At 35.9% G+C, this 7,359-nt stretch overlaps 1 long non-coding RNA gene across 1 annotated transcript; it reads left to right on the top strand.

The window, feature by feature from the left end:
- Nucleotides 1-3,713: 3,713 nt before the first annotated feature.
- Nucleotides 3,714-6,365, top strand: LOC140332533 (uncharacterized). Its single transcript, XR_011921157.1, has 3 exons — nucleotides 3,714-3,901; nucleotides 5,435-5,550; nucleotides 6,112-6,365. It is a non-coding gene; the product is annotated as an uncharacterized lncRNA (long non-coding RNA).
- The last annotated feature ends 994 nt before the right edge of the window (nucleotides 6,366-7,359 follow it).

Raw genomic sequence — 7,359 nt, 5'->3', positions numbered from 1 at the left:
ACAGCTCCCAATTAACTTCCAAGCTAATGTCCAGTATCACCCAACCTGCCCTTTTTATTTGACTAGACTGCTGCAGTGTCAGTCTCTTTAGCACTACATCTTAAGTGAGGGTTACCCATAGGAATGTGCATGCCCATACAATACACCTAGAAATGCCAATACTTACTTTACTGTATCCTGTCTGACTGACAACTGTTACCTCTTCTAAGGGCCAACTCACTCCATGCATCAAGGCTACGGGTACATGAGAGATGTGTATTTAGGTGTGAAGGATTATTTCATACATTGCCCTTCCGCTAAAGAGACCTGGGTGATAATTTTACTGGGTCTAAAATAGGAAAAATTACAAAATCCCGCCTAAGCGGGTAATGGGGGTGCAGGCAAATTATAATTTTGCTAAACAGATTTCAGTAGATTTAGAGGGAACAAGTTGATCTGAGGCCAAATTAACCAATACACTTCTTTGTTTAGTTTAAATAAGGAAAGATAACCAGTTGTTTGTTCCAATTTCCAGGTAGATTGTTTGCTTTTTTTGTACCTGCCCAGCCGATTATTTTTTAAAAAGCAGTAACATGAGTTCAATTCCTAATTAAATTTGCAGATAAAGAAGGTATTATCTTTAAAAAAAACAGGGATACAAATTTAGAAAAAAGCAATGTTAAGTGGATATACCATTCTAAAATCTCCCAATCTCCCACACAACGCATCAGAAGAAAGGTGAGTGAAATTGGCAAATTTGAATCTAATGTATTCAATAAACAAACCAGTATGTGTGTAAAGTCAAATATTTAACATGTGTAATTTTGGTTACTCCAAAAATTAGTTATAAAACATCTATGGTTTACTTTGCAACAAATTTGGATGTAGTTCAGAAGCTGAGTAGATAGGTTATGCCACATTCCCAAAGGTGCTGCATGTAAATAAGACTGATGCAGTTGTCAGTGTTGGAAGGTAAAATGATTTATGTACAGGGATGTGTAATAAACAGATGTACATGGGTTACTGTAGATAACAGATATTTTGCATATTTCTATGGATGGTTAAGGCATGCAGCAATTTATGGGGCCCTGAGAGAATGTTTATGCACATTTTAGATTTGGATACAAACATAAGCTAAACTGTATTCTGTAAAAGTGTGCAAAGACTAAAAGTATAATGTGCAAAGTGCAGTAATAACAGCGGCTAATCCTAATCCATTTCCCAGGTTTGCCTCTGTAAATTAAATTCCGATTGTCTGCTATGGGTTATAGACTTTGCACTGTTTACCACTGTAATTGAAGCAAAATGTATGGGAGGTTTACAATTAGCTGAACTGCTGAATGCTCTAAAAATTGTTTGATTTTTTTCTTGTTTCCTTGTCCTATACAAGTTAACAGAACTTGTTTTAGTTCTAAAGGGTCCTAAACAGCCCTTTAGATCTTGGCATGATAACACAATACAAGTAAAGAGCAAGGCCTTAACTGACATGTGTATAAAAGCCGTTCAAAGTCATTCATGGATCAATCCTGGCAAAGAGTGGGAAACAATGCAGCCAGTGCCGCTCGCTCGTTCTCCCCCTCCCCTCTCCATAGAAAAGAACAGCACTGTATGTACAGCGCTCGTTCATGATTCATTTTAATGATCATTTCCAAAAACAGCACAAATCAACATATCAAGTACTCGTATTGTAATTTCAAAACTTTAGACAAATTTTGTCTACACATTTCGGAGATAATAAGTCCGCTTCTTCAGGAAATCTAGTAGGCTTCTTGTTTTTCCCTCTAAACGTATCAGGAATGCAACAGATATGTTATCTCAAATATTAGCCACAGGAATCAGAAGAAACAAGGAACCTTATGAAACTAAACAATAGATTGTTTTTGTTTTTACTGGAAACCCTTTTGTATGTTCGCAATTACTTTGGTCCTTTAGGATTACTACAAGTTAAATTTCTATGTTTCCAATGTATACCCTTTCCAATGTTCCACTAAAAGCAGCCCCTACAGCCCACTGCAATCTGCTGCCTCCAGGGGGCTTCTTCTGGTTTCTGTGGCTAATATTTGGGAGAACATCCCTGGTGCATTCCTGATACTTTGTGTTTAAGATTTTCTGAAGAAGCAGAATGCGTAGAAAACAACAACGATTTAGTGACATTGTCTGAAGTTTTGGAATAACAATACAAGTACTTGATTTGTTGATGCGTTTTGTTTTTAGTAAATATTTTATTATGAATAAAAAAAATGTATTTTCCATTGTATTGTTATTCTCTTCATTTACTGTCTTAACAATCCTGAGATTTTTTTATTCTATTTATGAAGTTTAAATAGGACAGATTTACCTGCATGTTCCCTAAGGAGGTCCTCATCATCCGCACCTAATCTGGAGATCCTTATTCTAATTTCATGGATTTTAAATGCTGGTAAATGTAGGGGTGTGCTTACTTTTTCATTGTGACATCAGTATTTTTGTTAATTTAGATTATGAGAATATATCACAACTCTCTAAATGTTTTGTTTGAATATAGATCTTATGTTTGCCTTTTAAAATATATTGAAAAAGTCCACAACTAAGGATATATTAATATATCAAGTGTTTTTTTCCCTAAACATTGTTCTAACAGTAATTAGAGCCATGGTTTGCTGCCAATAGTTGCTAATAGTTATGTAAATAGACATTGTGAAGTTATTATCTCTGTCAGCGGGTTGCAGGTTAATGTTCACTTGGCATGTTAGTACATAAACAGGTGTTCTGCTTTTCTGAGAGCTTCAGGCAACAATCATTGCTGGAGTTTTAGATGTCTGGACTGGCGTAAGTACAAAGATGCTACATCCTAGCCAAAAGGAAGCTTCACCTGCCCATTTATTTTCTATGGAGATTTTATTTTTTTGTTTTATGAAAACAAAACAGATATTTCTTAATTACAGCACAAATATAGTTTTAGGGATCTCGAAAATTTGTGGGTATGCTCATAATCCTGAAATCCCAAACTTGATGTGCAAGCTATTTAATAATATACACTACAAAATTTTTAGTAAAACGAAAAATTTCTCACTTCGAGTACAAAATTGGGAAAACAACCTTTTCTAACAATAATAATTCATAATTGGATCCTTGATGTAGAAGTATATGCAGTTCTCGTTACAGATTACTACAACAATTTAGTAAACCAGAGTTAGGATCACTTCTTTTCACTGCATTTAATAATATTACACACTTAAGTAATTTAGGATTTTTTTTTTTTTTTTCAATATCCACCTGTACAATGTCCTACCAACATCCGCATCTGACTAAACAAGGATAGGATGACCAGCAAGGGACAGTAATTGCCTCAGTGTGACCTTCCAGACAGCCTTAACCTGCCAACTTACTGTGGCAAAAATTTAAAATGTCTTAAGGTATACTTAAATGACTATAACCACTATTAGGAAAAAAATTAACACAAATAATATAACAAAAAATTATATTACATTTTATGATCATATAGTAAGCTGCCATCAACTGCATCATCTGCAAAAAGTGATAAATCCTCTGTTTTATTAAATGTTAACTCCTATACAAATAGGGGGGTCCAACTTTTCTGGAAATCCCATTTAATGTGCACTTACATCACCATGTCAGGTTAATGCATAATAAAAAAAAAACCCAAAATCAAGAAGATAGTTTATGATATCTGTGAAACAATATCTGTAAAGAAAACTGGAATATATTTTGGAATATTATAGAGTTGGCCCAGGACAGGGATGCTGCAGGGGTCAGGGGACAGTGCTTCTGAAACCCTCTCCTTCTTAAATGACCCCTTCCATCCTGGCTACGACCCCTCTATCTTAGATGGAACCCCCAGACACTTCCAGCCATGCTGGCTAATACCTCGTTTGGGAAGTCCGGACTCTGCAGGGAGCCGGGATTACCTTCCACTGCACTGGTAAGTAACCTTCTGCATTGTGGCAGTCTACTCCATCTTGATTGTTACTATTAATATCTACAGATAAATAGTATATTCTACATAATTAACGGTTGTCTGTTGTTGCTAATAATTGCTTATTGTTGATAATATCTGAACACACTTTAACCTGACATGCCCCACTTCAAATTGACCTCCCAAAGGCAAGCTCAGCTTTCCTAATAATTTCCAATCTACAGTATGTTATTGGTAACCCTTGCTCTACCTAATGAACAGGAACATATTTCCAAGTTTTGACATATAATAAAATAAAAAGTATAAACATAAGTCCTCTTTTTGATAAATAGAAAAACTACGAGAGTGGATTGAGAAAATACACTTCTGGGTCAAACTCAGTCTCCTCTAATGGATATTCCTATTGTAGGCAAAATGACAGACCTATTCACTTTTTTGCACTTAGCATCCATACTTCTGTCATAAGATGTCTTACAAAGAAAATAAATCATTGATTTTGTTCGTGTGAGGGTCACCTTTCATCTTAATGAGATCCTTCTGATTAGTGTGACAGAGGAAGAAGCATGGAGTAACCGCAGACCCATAAGTCCTCACCAGTGAATGACTACCACTATACCAGGCGCATGATGATTAATGGATTGAAAGCTGCCTCTTCAACACTTTGTGCTTCTTCTGATCCAGCACTCACGTCAGACATGGAAGTCTGTTATGACAAGTATCCAGCTAATAGATCAGAGTTTCCAAGAAATAAAATATGCTGTATTGTACACAGAATCATTATGAGGACTGTCATTTATGGTGAAAATCCAAGATGACACTCTGCTTCCTTTCATCTGCGAACACAGCTCATCTTAGGGAAAATATTTATAAAAGGATGCAAGCCCTCTTGAAAGGCAGTCCTACCAAAACAGCATTCCATTCAAAAGAGCTTGTACTAAAGCATTTTGAAATCTTTAGAACAATTCTAGATGTTTTTTTATAAAAGTAAAAACTTTTTATGTTACAAAGAAGGATACAGAACAAACCCAATGTAAGGTAATATACCATTCGTTTTGTGCTACATAAAGAATCTAGATCGCCTTTGTTTACCTAAAATCTGCCTGTATTAGCATATAGTGCCTAGATCTAAATATTACACACCAATTCACAATAGGCCTGATTCATTAAAGCTTTTAAATTGAGCAGATAGATTATCATGGGGTACCTGGGTGATCCAGCAAAACTGGATTTGATCTGGTCCAGAATTGAAAACATTTGCCAATTAATAGATTATTTTTAGGAAAAACAATTCAGGTTTGCTGAATCGCCCAGGTACCCAAACCCAATATCCTGTGCTGTTTTTACAGTCATGTAAAAGCAAAAACAAGCTGGTTATCTGTACCCTCAAGATGGTGCTTTTTTTATATATGTAAGGATCCATTTTAAAGGATGGGGCCATAATTGGTATTTCAAATTTTGGTAGATGCTGCACAGTTAGGACAGCTGCATACTTTATGTTTCTTAGGAAATGTTTTGGTAACATTTATGCTGTATTCCTAGGTCAGCACACCTGATTTCACTATTACGAGGGGCCACTACTCTGCCTGTTGGATTCTGTTCTTTTTATATTATGGGGAATGGTACATGATGTGCTGGAACATCTGCAAAAAGCATGGGTAAGATCCAAACTCTCATATGTAATAAAGATGGAAATCAAGCCAAAGAGATCTTGTTGTTGGATGAGACATACAAGAGACCATGTGCTGACCTTAACCACAAGGCTCTACACAGAACCAAAATATTACCTTTGGATGGGCTGAGACTTTTTAGATATTTTTAGATACACATTGATTTAAAGGCAGTAATGCTACAGTAAATGGGCAATATGAGAGCATAGGAAATGTTAGGATCTTATTTTATGTGTGGCAAAATATATGATACTGGCAATATGGAAGTCAGTATTTGATTGTATTGTATTTGATTGTAATCTGCATGGAGGACCTGCATGGAGTTTGCAGGTTCTCCCTGTGTTTGTGTGTGTTTCCTCCCACATCCCAAAAACATGCAGTTAGGTTAATTGGCTTCCTTTCAAAATTGACCTTAGACTGTATTAAAGACATATGACTATAGTAGGAACATTAGATTGTGAGTATGACTATGGACTTTGTACAGCACTGCGTAATATGATGGCGCTATTTAAATACTGTGTAATAATAATAATAATCTCTCGTTAACAGGAACTTTCCCTGTGATCCTCCCTGTGTCTCTCACTAACTGGGTAGGCATTCAAAACTCCAAACTCAGCTTTGCAGATGCACGTCTGATTGGGTATGGAAAAAACAGGAGGGGGATACAAAGTGCTCTTTTAGTGCTGTAACTTCTTTCATTAAAAGGTTAATTAAACCGTGATTGTAAAAGGTAATCAAACTCCTAAAGCATAAAAACAACTACTGTAATCTGTTACAGATTTAATCTCATTTAGAATTCTTTAGCCTCCAAATAATGTAGATAAATATGAAACATTACATTGCAATTTTCTTTTTATTTCTTTTTCAGTTATCAATTGGAGCTCTAGTTTTCTTTTTGACGTTTACCATATTATCCCACATATTTGTCATTTATAGAGCTCCATAGCTCAAGATGAAATTCACTTTCAGTGACTAATTTAGACAGTTGCAAACCTTCAATCACAAAAGGGAGTCTGAGGGAAAATAATTGTTCTTTGGTGCCCCTTTCTAAATTAAAATATAAAAATTTTAAGGCTAAGAATGACAACCCCAAAGCTGCACCATCAAAAGCAAGTCAGGCGTCATATTTTGAAGCTTCATTTTTGTTGGAGGCTTTACTTATGCATGGCAGCCTGCTGCTCCCCTGTGTTAGTGCACTTGGTAATGGTAAACCTGCTAGGAGGTTGATTTGAGGTGGCAGCAATGGGTATAGTACAATACAGTATATCACAGACAGGATCCATGGCGGAAAGTCTGGAAAAGCTGCTTAGGTGAATGGCAAAAGTGCCTTCCTTTATCACCAATACTTCCAGGCTGCAGTTGTCATTCCTTCATTAGCTGCTGCCAGTTCCCATATTTTTCAGATGCTCTATTGTCAGCCAACTAGAAATCTTTTTTATTCTCTGGATATTCAGAAAAAAAGCTCAAAACCCTTGATGCATTATAATGTCTATTTTCCACACAATGCCTTCTTCTGTATTTTAAAATCACACATTACCGTTTAGTCTAAATAAAGTAGGCTTCCTCTATAAATTGGACTATAACTGAAGTTTAATGTTCCATGATACTTTCTGATTTCAATAATGCAATGCTTAGTATGTGTAGCAAGCAAAGGACCATTGAACTGTAGCTTGTGAATCTGGTCCAAAAAGTACCCACTGAGGTATCACACAAAATGAATGACACATAACTTCAACAAAAAAGCCTTTGGACAGGCAGAAGCAGGCTACAGCTATTCACGTGAATAAAGAAGAATTG

This window comes from Pyxicephalus adspersus, chromosome 6 (genome assembly GCF_032062135.1).
Source record: "Pyxicephalus adspersus chromosome 6, UCB_Pads_2.0, whole genome shotgun sequence".
In the NCBI taxonomy this organism is placed as follows: Eukaryota; Metazoa; Chordata; class Amphibia; order Anura; family Pyxicephalidae; genus Pyxicephalus; species Pyxicephalus adspersus.
The sequence above is the reverse complement of the archived record's forward strand: the minus strand, read 5'-3'. Positions and strand labels throughout refer to the sequence as shown.